The following is a 21,863-nucleotide window of genomic DNA, read 5'->3' on the forward strand; positions in this document are numbered from 1 at the left end:
TAGGGTTTAGTGCCTCTTTAATGATTTTGAACTTTTTTTTGCTGTTAAATGTCCAGAGCCCATGGCATTTATTTCTTGCAAAAAAATAGATTGGGACCACTATGGCCTGTCCCATGGCATGTGGCATGTCAGTGAACACCATTACACTGCCACAACTTCTACAGACATTTTTGCCACTTTTGACTAAAATCTGTAATCAAATCTATTATTTTACTGAAACAATGTATTGGTCTTTAACTGAAATGTAAGAAGCTGTGAGGTAACACATGCATAAATCACTTTACACACTGCTATCCTATGATTTTTAGCATGTCAGTGTAATTTACGATGATGATGTGCATATTGCCCAGCCTTAGATCCTCATACTGGCTTTTATGCAGTATACAAACACGCAAATACAGTCTGTAATGTAACTGTTCCAAATGGACTACTCTGGTTGTCTTCATAAGTCAATGAAAATACAGATCAATCGTAATTATTACCATGCACAAGGTACGTATATCCAGGTATGAAAATCTGATCAGTAATTATCTGCAAAAACCGCTGCTTCAGTGAGAGCTCCACTGCTTGGAGTGAAGTTAGTCCTGTGAATTAGGGGTGGGCGATATGGCTCTAAAATAATATCACGATATTTCAGGGTATTTTTGCGATAACGATATACTTGGCGATATAGGAAAACAGAAAAATAATTCATTCATTTCAGGAATATAGTACAACAGTATAATCATAATGTGGCAAAATAAATAATATAGAATAAAACAATATAATGCAGCAAAAAATATTGCAGAATATTTTCATGCATATAAACTGCAAACAAAAACTATAAACTAAAACAATTATACAATAAATACACTTAAAGCTTTACAGTAAATAATGGACTTCTTTTAAGACAGAACATCCCTATTATCACGATATGGATTTTTAATATAATGATATTTCTGTGTCACGATATATTGTATACAATATAATATTGCCCACCCGTACTGTGAATACTGTGAAAACAGAGAACCTAAAAATGTGCAAGATCGTTCACAATCTGTTCCTTAAAAAAGACTCTCTACAGAACTACTGCACCACAAAAGAAGAAATTAGAGATTCTTAGGAACAGCACAACATTGATTCCCCTCTCTTAGTACTGCAGTGTGGCTAAATTCAATAATACCTCAAAACGTTCAATACCTTAAAGCACAAACAGCTACAAGTTACAAATGTTTTATAGGAAGTTTCCCAACCCAGACTGAGGCTCAGCTTAAACTAGTGATTCAGCACTGACAGTGACCACTCAGTCTCTACCAGAGGCAAATTATATCAGCCCAAAGTCATTCATCCAATCTTATACTGTATTTTCAATACACAGAGTACATTATTAACTCCATGACATGCTGGACCTTTTACCTCTAAATTGTAAAACTCCTATCATATATAGCACAAACAGCTTTATAAAAAAAATAAGAGACCACTTTAGTTTCTGACTCAGTTTCTCTGATTTTGTTATTTCTAGGTATATGTTTGAGTAAAATTAACATTGTTGTTTTATTCTATAAACTACTAATGACATTTCTCCCAAATTCCATTATGAATTTGCAGAAAATGAGAAATTTCTCAAATAACAAAAAAGATGCCGAGCTTTCAGACCTCAAATAATGCAAAGAAAACAAGTTCATATTCAAGTTGTAAGATTTCAGAAATCAATATTTGGTGGAATAACCCTGGTTTTTAATCACAGTTTTCTTGCATCTTGGCATGTTCTCCTCCACCAGTCTTACACACTGCTTTTGGATAACTTCATGTCACTCCTGGTGCAAGAATTTAAGCAGTTCAGCTTGGTTTGATGGCTTGTGATCATCCATCTTCCTCTTAATTATATTCCAGAGGATTTTAGTTTGTTAAAATCATGGAAATTCAGAATTTTTAAGCGGTCTCTTATTTTTTTCCAGAGCTGTGTATTACTGGTTTAAAAACTTCACTAACCCAACTTTACAGGACAACAAAAAACCTACTCACAATAAAACTCGCAATATATGTCAATGTAAAATAATTCAATTTTGAGAATTTTGGGGAATTTATATTTGTCTGTTATTTATTAAATTAAGACACAATGTAATGATTGAATGCCAAATATATATTATATAAAAAATGAAAGACAGCAAAATACAAGGTTTTTGTCCAGCTGTAATGTTATACTACTGTAAAAGAAGGAGTTAGCTTTGAGTGTGTGTGTGTGTGTGCGTGTCCTCTCCCCCACGTCTCTATGTCTCAATACTCAGCACATATGGGTTCCTTTAGCATGGGTTTCTTTACGTCCCAGCAGCCCCAGTGCTCTTGAAAGGTCACAAACCACTTCCTGAAACAGGCCACTTCCTCTCGGCGGACAAACTTTGTGCTACGAGTGTACAAAGAGCCTGCGAGCGTAGGAGGAGTGTGTGTGTGTGTGTGTAAGTATATGTGCACACAGATACAAGAAATCATGTTCTTTCTTTCCTCAGCAACACAAAAGTTTCTTAATTCTACACGTTACAGAAAATCCTAATCTTCATCTTAATGCATGCCCTATTTGAATAATAGAGAAACTGACATTTGTGGGAAAACGAACACAAACAGAGAAGCTTAGAGTGCATTTCAGCATATTTTCAGCTCAAACAAGAGGAACTCAACATGCAAACTAAGCGCTTTATCTAGTGATGGGTGACTGTGACAACATAGTCAATTTTTTTTCTTTTAGAGACAAACTGTAGAGGCCTTCGATCAACCACAGTGTTTTTATAAACAGGAATACCCACACTACAGCCGCAGACTGAGTTTAGCACAAAACACAAACACACACACACACTGTACAATATATATTAGCAACAGAAACATCATAATGTCCAATACAGAAAAACATTAAAAAACAAAAAGTTTACAACACACAAGCTTCAAAATGTATCTACATCATTGTCACAGAATAACCTTGTATCTTTAAAAGGAGGACAGGAAAAATAAAAAAAGATAAAAATATAATTATAATAATAAAATATATATTCTTTAATTAACATTTCTATTAGCATATGTGAAATTTCACATAATTAATTTTATATATAAAACTACTTCTTAAAAAATAAATGTAAAAGAGGGCCCAGCAAAATATTTTATTCAAAGTCAATTTTGAATAATGAAGATCTTGTACTTTAACGCCACAGATTAATAGTGAAACCTATTATAATTTTTGTTATTATTCTGAGAAATGTAAAGGGTCTTTTTAGTTCCCAGAATAAATAACATGGTAAAAGAACATGGACTGATTGATTCTGATGCAACATCATACAGAGAGTGACGTGCAAAAATATAAACTTGCACTGGGAAAAATAGCAAATTATACAGTAGAGAAAATCTTCCTAATTTCAATGGAAGTAAATGTAAAAAGATTTAGGTCATTCTGGAGCACTTATGTCAATTCATTATGCCATTTCTAAACAATGAAAAGGACATTGTTTAGAAATGTTAGATTTGGAGAAAAAAAACAGCAAAAATGAAGATACAAGGTTTCTACATGATGGTATGTGGATTTTCACAGGGGTAACCCTTAGAAACAGCTGGTTTTCAGTTGCAGAAAGAAGTTACCCAAACTTCCCACAAACATGTCACAACACTGATTAGGCTAGATTGAGTCAAGTTCCCGTTTTCTGTAGTGCATTTTTACAGACTGAAGGGAAAAATAACTATTTATAACCAAACATTAAATAAAAGATTCCAAAATAGAACAGTTTGGGTAAATCTTGAAATAAATAAAGTATATTGAAGAACCGAGAAGTAAAGCTATGGTAGCTTCTAAAAGGGCAGCATGATCCTGGAAAAAAACGGCCTTGCGATATTTAATTGCTCTACAATATATACTGATACATTATACATAGGCCTGTCACAATAATTACATTATCGATTTATCGTACAATAAATGAACATTCCCTAAAAAATAATCCAAATATTGTCTATTTTGTTCATTTGAATGTTTGTTCACATATAAAAGAGAGTGAACAGTATAGCATAACACGACCAATGCTTCAATAAATAGTGTGGACTGCAGTAGGTGAAGAAAAAAAATGTATTTTTCAAACTATTATACTATTAGCATTTTGTCATTTGAATTTATATGGTTTAAAAATGACAATAATATCGTTTATCGCAATAATTTCTGGGATGTTATATCATCTTCAAAAAATGTTATTGTGACAGGCCTAATTATACATTCAGAAAGTTTCACCAAATTTCACCAGAAGATCATAATTCACACTTTCTTTTAAAGATACTATAAAAATAAATGAACACTGAACATATATAGCCTGGCTCTGGTAGATAGATCATGGAAATGAGAACCGTGAAAATGTACTTTATATATATTTATCTTTATTATATATATTTATTTATTTACCTTATGTGACACTGCACATCCTGTTTTAGTGAACTGCGCATGCAACTGTGCAGCCTCAGTTTCTACTAGAGGTGTGCTATTATATTATAGCCTGACACAGTTATATTTTAATAGTGAAAAATGGATATTGTGATTATAGCAGTATTCTCTCTTGAAAGCAGTCCATTTTGTATTTAGTTATTTTTTCATGTTTGCATTTTATATACATGCATAAAAGTGAATTTGTTTTTTGGGAAAAATACTGAGAATATTAATGTCATACATGTAGCAAACAGCTAGGACATAACCTACAAGATCTTTTAAGTTTTACTGCAGTCGATCCAGCGACGTTATAATTGAACAAACTGCTGGTTTCATTCGGCACCATGTCGCTGGACAGAGTCCAGTTTCAGGTTTCCCACTTCCCTATACTCTAAAACTAATCAATCATGTGATGGAGACGCATTCAAAGCAGCAGCTGTGTCGTCATTAATGCTCCATAGAGTCGGCGCTGACTCACTGCCGGAAGCTTCCTTATACGGGAGATGAAGGCTGAGGACATATTAGCAGAATGACTGAATCACAGATTTTAGGGGAAACTACTTAATAAATCAGTCCAGTCCAAACTGAGGTCACCACACACACCACACACAGTAACAGCACACACATGCTCATACACATTCGCAGCTTTATACTTTACTGAAATTATTATATATGGGCTTAGTTTACCCAATTTAAATAGGGTCTGACACTAATTACAGGATATTGGAAAAAAAAGAATTATAACTGAATGCAGGCTAATACAAACTAATAATAATAATAAAAAATGCTACAAATCTAACTTAATACTACAACTTAAACATTTTCAGATTGCAAATGAGAACACTGATCAAAAATATGTTTTCATTAGTGCCTATAGCTCTCGCCAGGGCCATTTAAAAGGGAATATATATGACTCCAGATCAGTATGTGTACTAAAAGAAGTGTGATCTATAAAAAACATATAGATCCTGGATGCTGTTAACATCAATTAACCATTCAACTCACCTATTTAAGTCTGCACACCCGTGAATGTCGCACTGTTATCTTGTCTCTGCCTTAACACAATTTCTCACAGCAAATTAAATCATTGTTAATTATCCCCCCCCTGTTGTCTTTCTGTCCCCAGCACTTTTTGTATTATATTTATAATCTACATTGTTGTTTATGCTGACTATTACTTTTTAGATTTTACTATTGTTTGGTGGTGTCATCTTTTAAATTTGATAATCAATAAAGAATTGAGATGGTGACTGACTCAACAAGCAGGCATGTATAAAGTACTAGAGAGCCAGACTTGAGTGAAAGTACAAGTGCTCTATCAAAAAAGTAACCTGAGTGGAAGTTGAAGTGTGGTTTTAAGCTTTTAGAGTAAAAGTGGAAGTAAGAGAATATAATACTCCAGTAGATACAGAGACAGCATTTCAGTATTTAAGTACAAAGGTGAAGTAAAATAATACTCCAGTAGTTATAGATACAGAATTTCAGTACTTAAGTACAGTAGTAAAGTAAAAAATAATACTCCAGCAGATACAGATACAGCATTTCAGTACTTAAGTACAATAGTAGAGTAAACTAATACTCCAGTAGATACAGACACAGCATTTTAGTACTTAAGTACAGTAATTATGTAAAAATAATATTCCAGTAGATACAGACACAGCATTTTAGTACTTAAGTACAGTAATTATGTAAAAATAATATTCCAGTAGATACAGAATTTTAATACTTCGGTACAGTAGTGAAGTAAAATAATACTCCAGTAGATACAGATACAGCATTTTACTACTTAAGTACAGCAGTAGATACAGAATTTCAGTACTTAAGTACAGTAGTGAAGTAAAATAATACTCCAGTAGATACAGATACAGCATTTTACTACTTAAGTACAGTAGTAGATACAGAATTTCAGTACTTAGGTACAGTACTGAAGTAAAATAATACTCCAGTAGATACAGATACAGCATTTTAGTACTTAAGCACAGTACTAAAGTAAAAATAATACTCCAGTAGATACAGATACAGCATTTTACTACTTAAGTACAGCAGTAGATACAGAATTTCAGTACTTAAGTACAGTAGTGAAGTAAAATAATACTCCAGTAGATACAGATACAGCATTTTAGTACTTAAGTACAGTAATCAAGTATACACCTACACCTACTGATGAGAAGATCCTAACCGTAACTTTTTCTAAATGGGAACATCAACGGGAATTGGGAAAAGGAACTTGTTTTTTGAGTGTAAATTATGTAAAACAATGTGTAAATGAATTAAAAACTTAATTATAAAAGCTTGTTATCCATGTGTCAAAAGTGGATTTGCATTCAGAATTTAACAGCTTTACAACAGTATATTTACAACTGAGTATATGGTGGTAATTCACTTACTTTCCACAGTACTTTATGTAAAGACTGGCAAGCAATTCATTAAAACTTCATCACTAGATGGTTCTAAACACACATTTCACCCCTGAGTCTTTGTGTCTAGACAGAAGTCTGCTTATTCCATACATGAAATTCACAACTAGCCCAGAGTCCATTCAGCCTTTATATACAGAGAAGAAAATCACCCATTCAATAAAGATCACCCAGAGTAGACAGAGTCTGAAAGTGAACTGAAATCCTCCCACCTCGAGGCTTACTCACACTGCCTCTGAACTCTAACGAAGCCTCAATCGCACTGTGTTCTTCAGACGGAAAACTTGTGCAACTCCTGGCCTTGTGCTTGCATCACCAGGGTTTAAACTGGAAAGAGTCTTCGGGTGGCCAGCATGCAGTAACCTCAGTGTTTCCACTGCATGTGTAACCTGTGTGAGTGTGTGTGCGTGTCTCAGATGTGTGTGATACAGATAGAGAGCTAACCAAACCCCTGAAAACAAGCCAGCCAAGTTGTCTCAAGATATCTATTGTCTTACAGGACAGGCAAGACTCCAGGCTTACATCTACATTATTAGAGTGATAAAATACATTTTACCAAAGGATCATATTATGATTAGATCCTTAGGGCTGTATCTTGTTTAACATTCTTGTTAGAAAATGCTAGATAATGTAAATTCCTAAAAACATGTCTTAACAATCAGCAGCTATGGGCTCCTTTAAGCAGCTGCCTACCACTGTGGAAAAAAAATGATTCCCACAAAGCAGATGGCTACAAGTTTCCTCAGTCTGTAAGAGAAATAAATTTGAATACTGTACCAAAATGAAACTACTGCTGCCTACCAATGTAAGTGTATTTTGAGTTATTCTTTTGACTAATATATTTGTAAGTAGTTAAGAGTTCTGTTTTCTAAAGGCTAATTTATAATTCTGTGTAAAACCTACACATACCCTGCACTAGGGCTGCCTGATATATTGTTTAAGCATGGCTTTCACATGGCTGGGCACGTGCTTGTAAACACAGCGGCTGACAGCCTGTCACAAGCTGTGCACCTCAGTTCGCCACAGTTTTGTGCAAATATTTTCAGTTAAAACCAAAATCATGCTTTTAATCTCAGAAAAACCAAGGCCATATAAATACCAGATTACAAGGCTGATTATTGTTGTTTTGCTGTTTTTTTCATCTGACTCAAAGTCCTGCACTGTTTAATATCGCAATATATATAAAAAACTTCGCAATGTTAAATGTTAAATATCATGCAGCCCTACCCTGCACATACACGCAGACCATTTACCGTAAACTACACCATAGCCCCAAGAGCACCTCCCCAGAAATAGAACTACGTGACGTGGACAACATCAGCTGTGATTGGTCCGCTGAGCTGCCCACACATTCCAGCCTTCGCAGTTTAAACTTCTGAGTGATGTAGAGACATGGGTGCATGAACACAGAAGTGAAAATGTGCACCACTATTTAGGGAGCTCGCACAGGCTACGCCCTAAACAACGACTCAACACAAAAATATAAACTGACCATAAGACTTTCCTGTTTTTGGATATTTCTGTGGATTTAGTATATTTTCTGAAATGTGGTGGTGCACTTTTCTACTGTGCAGCAACAGCAGCTCATGTATGACCTTCATGGAAGAGTCATCAGATGATATAACTTTTTTTTATGTCCTCACCACAAATGTCAGCATGAGGTGTGGTCACAGGAACATTTAAACATCTAACCTAGTGCATTTTGAAAACCGAGCAATGAGCAAAGATAAGTTTGGAATTTAATGAAGAGAACACCTATCCCAGTGTTTAATCAGTCATGCTTTGAACTTGTGTAGCAGCCAGTGGCATGTGGGGAATTTCAACAGGAAAGGAAGTGTGAATTCAGTTAACTTTCAGCTAATTCTGCAAGCCAAAGAGGAACAAATAATGAACCTAAACACACTTTCAACTCAGTTTTTCACAAACCTACAGTCTTCATGAAACATACAGTTGTTAAGTGTTGAAGATAAGAAGTAAGAAAAGTGCAATCTGATAATGCATCTTGCCATATTGAAACCTAATTAGTAATATTAGCATATTACAGTCATACTGAACTCTTTTGAGGGCAGGGTGGGAGGGGGGGGGGGCATTCACTTTTAGCTCTTTTAAAAATCTATACTGCGTTAAAGTCAGCAGTTTTAACCAAGAAGGGGATGCTAAAACTAGATCTAATTTGTAATGCATGACTGACAGAGCCGCAAGAGAGAGACTATATTAGCATCGGAAAATATAGCCAAGATGCTAATCTATCTGACCAAGATGTACTGTAGCTATGTGGTATAAAAGTGGTAGCAAAGTCAGCATGTGCGCATCATGTGGAAAAATGTACGCTTAAGCAATTAAGACATTTGTCAACACCCATAAAAGAGAGCATATCAACACTACCCGAAAATAATACTTAGTATCTCTAAAACAGGAACTTTACAGAACATTGAAAAACCCTTTTCAACTTTAAATGGAAGTCAAGGATCTATTAATCATGAAATTTTGACATGTAAAGAACTGCCGCCACATTCACAAACTAGCTATGGATATTTTAAAGTTAACAACGAAGCACTGTTGTAAGTCGCCCTGGATAAGTCGCCCTGGAGTGTCTGCTAAATACAGTAAATTTAATGTAAATGTCATCTTTGGTAGTAGGTAAAAAGAAAATAACAATTTTAAAAACAGCTCTAGAAAAAAATTAAGAGACCACTTCAGTTTCTGCATGCATCTTGGCATGTTCTCCTCCACCAGCCTTACACACTGCTTTTGGATAACTTTATGCCACTCCTAGTGGAAATATTATATATTATATAATATATATTATCTATTATTATATATTATAATATTATATTATATAGGTTATGCCAAGGTTTTTCCTACGAGCCAAGCTGTGCGTAAACATAGCTAAAGGAAAGAGTGCATCAGAGTTACCGTCAAAGCCTCCTAATATTGTTTTCAGAGCAAAAAATTAAATAAAATAAATAAACTTTCACATGAAACCATCTCTCATCATGAACTTTTAAGACATTGTAAATGTCTTAAAAGCAATTGCCACCCACCACTCTGGGCATGTGTTCCAGAACATTACTGGGTGCCTTTTGAGTGTACTTAGTAGTGTTTGTGTGTGTCTCATCCCTGCACGGATGGGTTAAAGGCAGATGCCAAATTCTATCTGTGCCCAGCACAAGTATGGCGTACATAGTTATCTTGTCTTCTCTTCTCTTCTCTTGAGTATCACAATCACAGTATTAGGATTGTGTCATCGTTATCGTGGGCAACGCATCGTGATATCTTATCCTCTTACCCCTATTGCAATTCACCATATTTTTTTTTTAAAAAAAGGAAGAAGGCAATAAAATTATTTTAGTTGCTTAACATGGTCATGAAACACCTACTTCAAGTGGAAGACTGTTTTGCCTTTGTGTGTATATGAAGGCAGTTGTGAGGATATTAATGCATCTTGCTCTGGAAGCTTCATTTTTTTCTTGTTGGCTAGCAAAGGCAGTAGTTCTTCTGTTGCTGACTAGAATTTAGATGGAAAACCATCATAAGTGTATATACACAGACATGTGGACATCCAATCAGAATGCAGCTGACAATATCCTGACAGCTGTGGCCAGCTTAATGCACAGAGGATGTCAGACGGCAGATATCATCCGTTTACATGGGGGTCTGAGGGTCTGAGATGACTGCCTGAAACAACAGCCTGCATCACGGTCTGTAAATATGACCTAGTGGAAGTAAAAACCCATTACATTCCTCATGTTTTATACTGGTAAAAAAACTTTTACCAAAGTCTCAAACCTTAATTTGATTTTTTGGGCTATAGCTTAAAGTTTAAAGTTATAATTAGGAAATGCCAGATAATACAAAATAGCTCAAACTGTGTACCAATAACTGGTAGCCATGGGCTCCTCTAAGCAGCTGCCCATCACTCTGAACATAAAAATGACCGATGCCCACAAAGCAGGATAAGGCTGTTATTTAAAAAAAAAAAAAAAAAGAGAGAGAAATATAATAGCATTTTCATGTAGTCGTTTCCTCAAGTAGTAATATCATAATATAATATAAGTACTGGAAGCTAAAAGAGGCAGTCTGTCTCTGATCTCCAATGTTTAGGTGGGGTCAGGGTTGTGCCCAAGGAGCAACTTCTCCAAACATTACAGCACAGTATTTTGGGTCGCGTTCTTTTCACGTCATCGTTAGCATAGTTGTATATAAACGTTATTTTCTAAAGCTATGAACAGATTATTAATCTTATTGATCAAATGACAGAAAACCTGTTCTTTGTAAAAAAAAAAAAAAAAAAAAAAAAAAAAAAAGAACATGGACCATGTCATAAACAAAAACGGCTTGGAAATATGTTTATTATTGGTTCAAAGGCACCCCGAAATGAATGGAAGTGAATGAACAGCTTTGCTCAAATGATCCTCTCATCTCTCAGCAGCACACTTCCGATGGCACATTTTGGAAGGGAAAAGCTGGGGGCCTGGTTGTGCCATATCGTATTGTATACAATCATATTGCCAACATTTTTGAATATTATGAACGATATTATACCCTGAAATATTGTGCCATATCACCCACCCATAATGATCCCATCATGGTACTACTTTTTGCTGCTTTTAGCAAAAGAAAAATTCACACTGTTCTATATATATATTCACTATAGACAGATTATATTTATTCAGTATTATTTATTTTACTTTAATCCTGAATATATGGAGATATTTGGAATGCATTATTAGTATCATGGCATTCTGGATCATTGACTTCTGTTACAAATCTGATAAAATTCTTGTATTTTTTAATACCTCAGATAGGGGTGTGCCATTGTATATCATATGCAATAATAAAATTAGAAATTATTATTTTGCAGTAGTGTATTCTTGAAATCATTTTAATTCAGTGTTTTGTAATATCGTCAAGAGAATTATTACTGTAAAAAAATACCATGAAATAAATGGGATATTATTTTATTATATTTTCACCAACATCTAGGTGGGGTTAAGCCCATTTCCATTGCTATCAGAGATTATTAACAGACATCTCCGACAGTACTGCATAGTAGGCTTGTTCATTAGAATCTAGAGTATGAAGAAAGAAGAAAATATCAATATATCAAAGTATCCTGATATTTTTCAATAGTTGTGCAATACTGTAGCAATTTAAAAAATAACCAAATGTATCGTGATCAACGGCTTACCAATACACAACCTAAAAGATACATATCCGCCTTCTTCATGATATAAACTACTTAACGTGGGGTGAGTACACTGTGGTTTTAAAAAGAGGACACTGGGGACAGACAGGTGCCCTGCTGTGGTTAGGATGTTGTGGTCAGAGGGCTTCAAAAGGTAACAAGGCAGTAGCAACATATGTGTGAACATGCATTTCCTTTACCAACACTTCAGCCAATCATTTAGTTTAGTGTATGTGCCTCATAAGTAAAATACATTTCAATAAGCGCAAAAAAAAAAAAACAGATTAAAATTGTAAAGAATAAGTCAGATAGTCAGATGCCATAAAATATCTATTATTTCAATGGACGTAGCTCAGTCCTGCAATAGTGTGAACAACAGTCTATATTTGTTTGCGTGTGATTGATTTAATTATTGATTAGAAATTCAGTGCTTTTGGAGCTAGGCCAATTCCAATGTCTGAATATTCTTAATCATAAACAGTTTTGCTATTTAAAATAGTGCAATTGCATTGTTATGCTATTATATTTATTATATAAGTGACATTAAACAGCCATAAAATGATAACAGCTACTTCAGAATTATTTCGCAGATAATATACTATTTCTCAGACAATATACTGTCCCAAAAACAGAGCATCTCAGAATATTTGGCCCACTTTGTTCAATCAAGACAAAACCACAGGATTTCTCTCTATAATATTTATTAGGGGTGAGGAAATATATTGATATTGTGGTATATTGTATGGAGTCAATCATATTTAAACAATACTTGGCGTCTAAATACGGATATTTTTTTATTGAATAATAGGTGCTCTAAACTCCCTCACTAAAACACACACCCCACAACTTATTGATTAAGTAAAGGGTAAATGTCAGAAGTTCAACATGATATGAAAATAAAGCTAATATCTGGTTAAAATCATAACCCAAACATGAAACTTTTATTAACCACTAAGCTACACATTATATTTGGCAGACGCTTTTATCCAAAGTAACTTACAAATAATTATGTACATTTAGCAATTGAGGTCAAAACAAAACTTATTTAGGCAGGGTCTAAAGGAGGCCAAAGGGAAATAGCGAGATAAAGAAGGAAAGGAGGGGAAGAAGGAAATGAGGTTAGAAGTAGTTAGTTTGTTAGAGGTGTTAGGAGAGTAAGTGCTCTTTGAAGAGCTCTGACTTCAGGAGTTTCTTAAAGGTAGCGAGGGAAGCTCCTGATCTGGATCTGATCATGCAGTATATGTTTCTGGTGTAATTATTTAAACCTACCAGACAAGACTTCTGTGACTGGGAATCAGATGATAACATAGGATAATACATTAAACAAAAAAGCCTCCAATTACTGATTTATTTAAGTCAACATCTTTTCTCATGTCCTTTTTTTCTGTACCAGAAAAAAAACAAAACACAACTACACTGGCATACCCTGACAGGTCATAAAGCAGAAGCTTATATAAATGTCCTGTGACTTTTGACACATCTCTCTGAAGTTAAAAAGCACTGTACACAACTGTGTGATATATACAGATATACAGTTGCTTGTCTGCTTGCATGCACAATTTTACAATTTGACAGTCACAATCATTACCACCTACTGAACTGTCCACTGTGGGTGGTACAAAGCCTATGGCATATTCCTAGTACATGTAATGTCCCATCATCTATTTGGCACCCACAATCAGGTCTCACTCCAACTCCCATAACTCACGTCAGCTTGCCATGAGCACAAATTGAGGTTTTTATATAAAAAAAATAATAAAAAAAATAAAAAAAATAAAAAGTCCCCCAGACTACTCAAGTCTGCGCATTTATCCCTTACGTAGAATGGCAAGCCGTACAGAGACCTGGCCCAACAACCAACCTCTCTCTCTCTCTCTGTGGGAGTTTAATTTCAGCTCAGTCTGTTACATAAATACCTGAAAATGATGCCCTAAAGCTAGGCACACTTCCTCAAGAAGCTGAGGAACTGAATCCTCATGGAAGCACACAAACTCAACATTCACAGGCTTTGAAACAACACTGCTAAACTAGCTAAAGTAAACTACAAAAGACTGAGGCACAGGCAAGGTTCACTTGAACAGGACAGCCTATCCAACATGGTATTTTAATTTAAGTAAAATGACTGATTTAAAAGAAAGGCTGCCTTTTTAGGCAGGATTCTGATGCAGGAGGAAACTCAGGTGTTTCTAAATCTATCATTAATAATCTAGCCCTCTATTTCATTGTGTGAAATTGCAAATTATGAAATTAACAATGACAATACAGCTGGGTCTTCATCAGAATAGTGAGCCTTTTGACCCTCATAATTGTAAAAAAAAAAAAAATTGTAAAAAAAAAAAAAAATAATAATAATAATAATAATAATAATTTTTGACCATTTATCATATTTATGAGACTTCAGACTACATAGAAGCTGCACGACAGCATGGACAATAGCAGGGTATACAATTTTAGCAAAATTTGGCATTTTATGAAAATTAAATAGACGTAAAGTTGCAAATCTGTTGAATTGTTCATGGTGACGTTGTTCTGTTCCAAATATATATTTTATTGTTCAAAATAATTTTAATTATCTTAATATTTATCTATCTTTTTCCATACTGAGATAAAGCTTAAGGTGTCCACCATATCATGGTAAAATATCAAGTAAAATAAATAATATTAACTGCTCAGCGTTCATTAAGTGTCTTTAGTTCCTTGAAAATAAAACAGTAGGATTGTGCCAAAACTAATATCACAATATTTTTTAGCTAAAGGTGATATATGATATTTATCTCAATATTTTTTTAGCTAAAATGCGATATACAATATTTATCTCAATTTTTTTTCCAAAAAAAATAGAAAGATCAAATCAGCTACGTATTGGAATTGAGAAGAGAGAGGAGATAAACAATATTGTTTCATCTTATATCTTGTATGAAAATATATTGATAATATTCAAATTCTCAATATTTGCCCCAACCTAGATGTACATGATGTTACAGGTTACTTTCCTCTGATAAATTGTAATAGTTTGATATTTTTATGATATTTTATAATGTATAAAAAAGCTAAATTAATAATAATTAATAATATAGGAAACATACTTTGAAAAAAAACTATTATTTAACCTCTTTAAAATAATCATTTAGCTTAAGCAGGCAGTCCTGCGGACATAGACCAAAAACCCACCCCATCCATAAAATAAAACTGTATAAAATGTACAAAAAGATATTTGAAATGAATGTTAACAATTATTTATATTTGCAATAATCTGTTCATTCAGAGTAAATCTTGAAAATGTATTGGTACACAGCGTTTGTATGAGATTTAAACAACTATGCTGCAACACAAAAGGAATGTTATTTTAATATTGATGCAACTAATTGCTCATATTTTACAGTGAGCTGCCATCACCAAAATCACAATGCCTTCTGAAATAACATGGACAGCAAGGCATCCAGTCAGCAAGCTACAGTACATGCAGTTTTAGACATAGCCGTAAACACGCCTTTCACATGCTAAAGTAGGCCAGCAAAGGCTTGCAAACAACTACAAGCGTGCATCTCCCCCCCCCACACACACACAAACACACACTAACAATACTACACTGTAACATACACACGCAGGGGGAAAAAAAACACCTCAGGAATCTCCTTCCCCTGTCCACCTCCTGACCTTCTGTAGGATTATAATCTAAACGTTAACATTTGGCCACTGGGCTCAATCCCAGGCCACAAACTCGCAGAGGAATCTGCAAAGATTACTTCCATGCAGGGATTAAGCCCAGATAAAGGTAACAACACACTCTTCCGTGTGCATGCGCCGGGGATTGAATTTGATGAATGAGCGCATGGCTCCTCACTGACAGCAACCTAATGGTGCCTTCACGGTCAGTTGGAGATACCAGCCTTCTCTGGCTTTACATGTCACCATGAAGATGGAGTAGCGAGTGAGTTTCGTTTAAGTTCCGCTTCCTGAGCTACACAAGACGCCTTCAGTGACATGAAGCTGGTAGATCGGGCAACAAATCAGTAACTCATCAGATACAGCTCCCAGGGGTAATTTTATGGACACAGATTTTCTGATCTTGAGGGATGGCACAGTGAATTCTGAGTAGTTCATAAAAAAAAAGTTACACTTTGAGTTTAGAAGAATAAGTGAACAAAAAGAATAACTGTACCTTTTTATAATAATATGCATTTCTGCACTGATTATTAATACATTTTAGCTACAGACAAACAAAATCTAACTAAACTAAATACACAAACAGCTGTAATGTTCATGATACTCATGTCATTATCCCATTAAGTAAACTCCCACAGTGCAGGCTAGAAAAAGTAAGTGAACACCTTGGATTTACATGAATTTCTACATTAATTAGTAATAAAATGTTCAATTTATGAATAATCATTTTAAAGATATAGACAAATATAGACAAACTCAACTGAACAGGTAAACTAAGGAAAACAAAGCATGGTTATTTAAAAATGACTAGACAAATCAGTGTAAAGGAAAGAACGTTTCAGAGACCAAATACACAACACAGTGTATTGTGCCGCAGTTGTAGGGGTGTCACGCAAGATTCCCATTCTTGCAACTAGGGCTGCAACTAATGATTATTTTGTTAGTTGACTAATCTGACTATCTTTTTTTCGATTAGTCGACTAGTCAACGATTATTTCTGCCTTGTCCTCCATCTCTAAAAACAACAGAAAAACAGCTGAACGTGAGATTTAAATATCCAGATGTTGTTTAAACATGGATTATACTGATATTTATTGATATTAATCTGTTGTGTTTGGGCACTTTTGAAGACACTCAAACAGTGTAAACTGTGTGAGTGAGCCATTTACCCATCCCCCATTGTGCTTCTGTCCCCAGCACTTTGTGGAATGCTGTACTGCTACAAATTAACGATTAGTCGGCAATGAAATTTGTAGTCGACAAATTTGAATAATCGACATTGTCGATTATATCGACTAATCGTTGCAGCCCTACTTGCAACCCAGGTTTAATTTCCAGGTGATGCACAGGTTTTTTTGGGTTCGATACCTGGGTTTTGATATGCTTGTCACATTAACACCAAAACTTCCTGTGAAGCATGGTGGAGAGAGCATCATGGAAATATTTCTCTGCCACAGTACCGTAATTATCTGGCTATTAAGCACACCTGAATGTAATTTTAGAAAGATAAAAAAGAATGTGTACATATACAGGCTGCACCTGACTATAAGCCACAGTCGTCCAAGTTATATAACATGATATATTTACACAGTAAGATGTTACAAAAACTTTCAAGTAAAAAGGCTGCCTAAACAAATAACTTTACATACCACAAACAGTGCTGCGACATGCCTGGTTTAAAAAATACAGTATTCCAAGAAAAGACGCTACAGTTAGACTAGCCTATATTGCACTTCGGCTTCAGCTCCCTAAGAGAGAGAGAGGGTATAGTGCTTTACGGTGCTTCACGGGTATGCTGTGCTATCCTCTACATAATGCAGCAGTACAGTCTTTTAAAGCCTTTTTTGACACTGCTCTACGCTGTCAGGATCCACTGGCAGACTTGAGCAAAAGTTGCTCTTCAGGTGTGGCCGAATGAGGCAAATTATTTTTCGCTGCTTTTCATCCAAGACTTCCACTCAGCTCAATGCGCCACTTTAAATGCACAATTTACGCTGACGTCCAGTAGATGCAAATATTTTGTTATCCTGATGAGCCCTGGATTAATCTACACGCTTGTTTGATTGAAAGCAGTTTGGGCGAGTAAAACACTTTTGTTTACGTACAGTAAGCTTAGATTTCCAATGTTTTGATTGAACTTGAAGTAGTGTGTTTTGGAGGCATGAAGCATAAAAAAATAAAGAAATTGTTCAATTCACCAGTGTTTAAAGTGTGTGAAAAAAGTAGCACCTTATAGCCCAGAAATTACAGTACCTGGTTGTTTTGGGATGGATCATTTAAGGAACAGTGATTCCAATTTTAAGAGCATTAAGGCCTGTCAATATAGTTACTGTCTGTTATCGACTTATCGTTTAATAAACTGACATTACCTCAATCATTTGTGCTGATCTTGAAATTGTTCATCCTTTCAAATTTGTTTACATATAAATGAACATTACCAATATTTTTAGCTAGTTGCACAACTACCAATGCACTGATAACAGCACATCTATGCACACAGAGTGGATTCCAGCAGGTAAAGAAAAAATATATATATACAATTTCCAGATAATGATTAATTAACAGTTTGTTGTGCTTTAAAAGGGTGTAATTGCATTATTATGCTATTGTATAATTATTATATCAGTGGAATGAACTGGTATTAAAATAATACAATTATATAATTTAAAACAATTATTTCTGGGACTATATATAATCCAGTAAAAAAAACAGTCAAGTGAGGCATACATGTCCACAACACCCTGAAACAGGAAACAGGAACAGACCTGTTAAGTGGTTAAAGTTTAGACCTATACACAGCATCAAAATTTTCCGAAGAATTTCCAATTGATGCTTTAGTGTAGTCTACAACTAACACGAGATCGACAATGACTACAGTGACTAGAAACCCTATTAAGCGTGACTGGGACGCCAGCCCTGCTTGTTATGTTATGTTATGAGGGTTAATTTTGCTTATCTATAGTGATACAAATGGCATCAGGTAACCTGCGTAAAACAAAAGATGTGAAAAGACGAGACGATTTCAGGATGTGAAACCACAGAACATCAGTAAATGCAGACTCTCTGCCAAAGGGGATGTACACGGAGGCTGTTGTGGAGTTGCAGACCAAGCATACACATGTATTGTTGCCTATTAAAATATACTTGAAATAAACAAATGGCTTTATTGAAGCCAGAAAAACTTAACTTTTAATAGATGTCAATGCAAAAAGATTTCAAAATCACAAAAAAAAAAAAATAGCGCTTTTGTTAGAGAGTGAAGATATATACGTTTGTATTTAAAAACTTAGTTTAAACTTAACTACACAAGCACATTTTAAAAATATAGAGTCACAGCCTGAATTTACATTTTATACTTTCCCTTCAACACTCACAGTCCTACATTTAACTACAGTACAGTTAAAGTACTATCTGTACTAAAGGGGTTTTTAGCTTTTGGTTAGATACTGAACAGTGGTGAATATATATCGTGTGAATATCAACAGGAAATGCTGAGGGGAAAAAAAAAAAAAATCTGATCTGACCCTGTAACAAATGTAGCCTGAAAAGGCACACGCTCGCACTGTGTGAGATCAGGCGGTTAGCAGTGTATAGATATACACTGCCTGTGGAGCAGCAGAGTGCCTGAATAGGTTTGAAATAGGAGTCGCCTTTAAGACACTTATTTGGTCAAAAAAGTAACCAATAGAAAAACACTAAAATTACTTTAATTAAAAGCTTAGACATTAACTACCTTTCCAGCACATAAAGGGTTTGTATGACAGCAACAAAACAATAGATTAACTTTGGTAACTAATCTACAGTAGAAAGTCTAAGCCTATACTTAATATGGTTTAACCCAGTTAAAATGAATTAGCACTAGGGGTGTGCTACATTGTATTTCACACTATAATAGCGACAAAACAATTTAATAACGTCATCCCAAAAATACCTTAAAAGAAATACCCCATATACTGTTTGTATTAAAAAATATTCACACTGTTCTCTTTTCATATTAAATATCTACTAGATACAGATTATACTGTATCCTTCCAGTAGACATAATTTATTTTACTTCAGTCTTGGATATATAGAGTACATTAATAGAATCATTACATGTTGTATCTTTGACTTTGGTTACTTTAAACTTTTTTTTTTTAGTTGCAGTAGTGTTTTCTGGAAATATATATATTTTTTAATTCAGTGTTTTGTCATTTTGCCAAGAATATAAAAATTGCAAAAATACTCTAAAATATTGTGATATTATTTTAGGACCATATTACCCATCATTACATTTTTATGTGTAGCTGACAAACTATTTTATTGCCATCAGCTAAAAACCTTATTTCATTAGATTGATTTTCGCTTTTGTCAGAAACTTGTAAAGAACCCTTATGTGGCAGTGATGTTCATATTTTTTATTTCATATATTTCTCTTTAAGTGAAACACAATGTCATGTTTCAGCTTGTTTAATAAAGAAAAACTGCATATAAGGTTGAAGGGGGCTTTTAAATATTTAATTTAAATAATTAATTTAAATATTTTTTAATTATCTGAGCACTTGTCATTTTTTAGTTCTTACATAACTTTTACATAACAGTTTTTTGTAAACAAACTGCACCATTTAAAGTAATGTGCAAGCTATTGTTTTCTTTACATTCCATTTTAAGTTTTGCTTTTTTACGAATAGTAAGCAGCCCCTTTTAACCTTATATACCATAAGCTTTTATATTAAACACAGTGCAAAGATATCATCCTTAAATTACAGTTAAGAAAAAGTGTAAAATATGAAAATTACTGCCACATCAGCTGCCCATCATCCAGTTTTTGCAACATGCCTCGTTACTAGCTGCTCACTTACCACTACACTTTAATTACATCCCAGTTTATATGAACTGCTTCCATTGCTGGTGTTGCTATACACCTGATTATATTAGATCTGTGTGGATGTATAATGACTTTTTAACATTCATTTAAACATCCCAAGGTTTTTTCCTCCTCCAGCTCTGAGGGAGTTTTTCCTTGCCTCCATGCTCACAGGAGGTTCTGTATTGTATTTTTTTTTAATGTTTTCCTACTGAGATTCACTCTACAGCTTTTATACACTGCCTGGCCAAAAAAAAAAAAGTTGCCAAAAAAAAGGTCACACACTAATATTTGGTTGAACCGTTTTTAGCTTTGATTGCAGCACGCATTCACTGTGGCATTGTTTCAATAAGCTTCTGAAATGTCACAAGATTTATTTTAATCCAGTGTTGCATTAATTTTTCACCAAGCAGCAGCACTGATGATGGTAGAGTCTGACCACTGCTCAAAGCCTTCTCCATCCAGCACATCCCAAAGATTCTCAATGAGGTTAAGGTCTGGACTCTGTGGTGAACAATCCATGTGTGAAAATGATGATCTTATGCTCCCTGAACCACTCTCTCACAATTCCAGCCCCATGAATCCTGACCGTGTCATCAGCGAAGAATAAATCCATTGATGGAATAACCTGGTCTATATTCAGTATATTCAGGTAGTCAGCTGACCTCATTCTTTCAGCACATACTGTTGCTGAACCTAGACCTGACCAACTGCAGCATCAACTTTTTTTTTGACCAGACAGTGTATGTAAAGTACAATATTTAATCTCCATTATGCCATTTTGAAATTAACCTCCCAGCCCTAGCTTGTTCATTAGTTTAAATGGTGCAGTTTGTTTACAAAAAACTGAAGTTTCTACAAAATAACTAATAATACATTGTATATCCTCATTGATGCTCAACTACCATTCAACTGAATGTCTATATTACATGCAACTTAACCCTATGTTACATGTAAATGATTAATAATAGAAACAAACCTACACCGATAACCATTAACAGGGTGCATACACTTTTTAACCAATGATTTTCCATGATTTTTTATAAATTTTTCCATGCCTTCAAGGCAAATTTTCATGACCATACAATTTTTAATACGGTGCAGACATGGACAATAAAACTAAAAATCAACTAAAATTCTAATCGAAATTGATTATAATAGGCCTAAAATGAATCTGACACACAATTGTTAATAATAAAATATGTGTCAGAACCTGAGCGCTTAATTGTGTAGAGCTAAATTACTGAATTAACTGACGTATTTGTTAGATCAAAAGAGTTTTTTCTCCATCGATAACCGTAAACACAAAGATTTGTTCAC

At 34.5% G+C, this 21,863-nt stretch overlaps 1 protein-coding gene across 1 annotated transcript in view; it reads right to left on the bottom strand.

Annotated features, from left to right (window-relative positions):
• ubash3ba (ubiquitin associated and SH3 domain containing Ba) overlaps positions 1 to 21,863 on the bottom strand; it is a 64,607-nt gene that overhangs the window by 41,698 nt on the left and 1,046 nt on the right. The gene's annotated exons all lie outside the window — the stretch shown is intronic.

The sequence above is a fragment of the Astyanax mexicanus genome, chromosome 1 (assembly GCF_023375975.1).
Source record: "Astyanax mexicanus isolate ESR-SI-001 chromosome 1, AstMex3_surface, whole genome shotgun sequence".
NCBI classification, from domain to species: Eukaryota; Metazoa; Chordata; class Actinopteri; order Characiformes; family Acestrorhamphidae; genus Astyanax; species Astyanax mexicanus.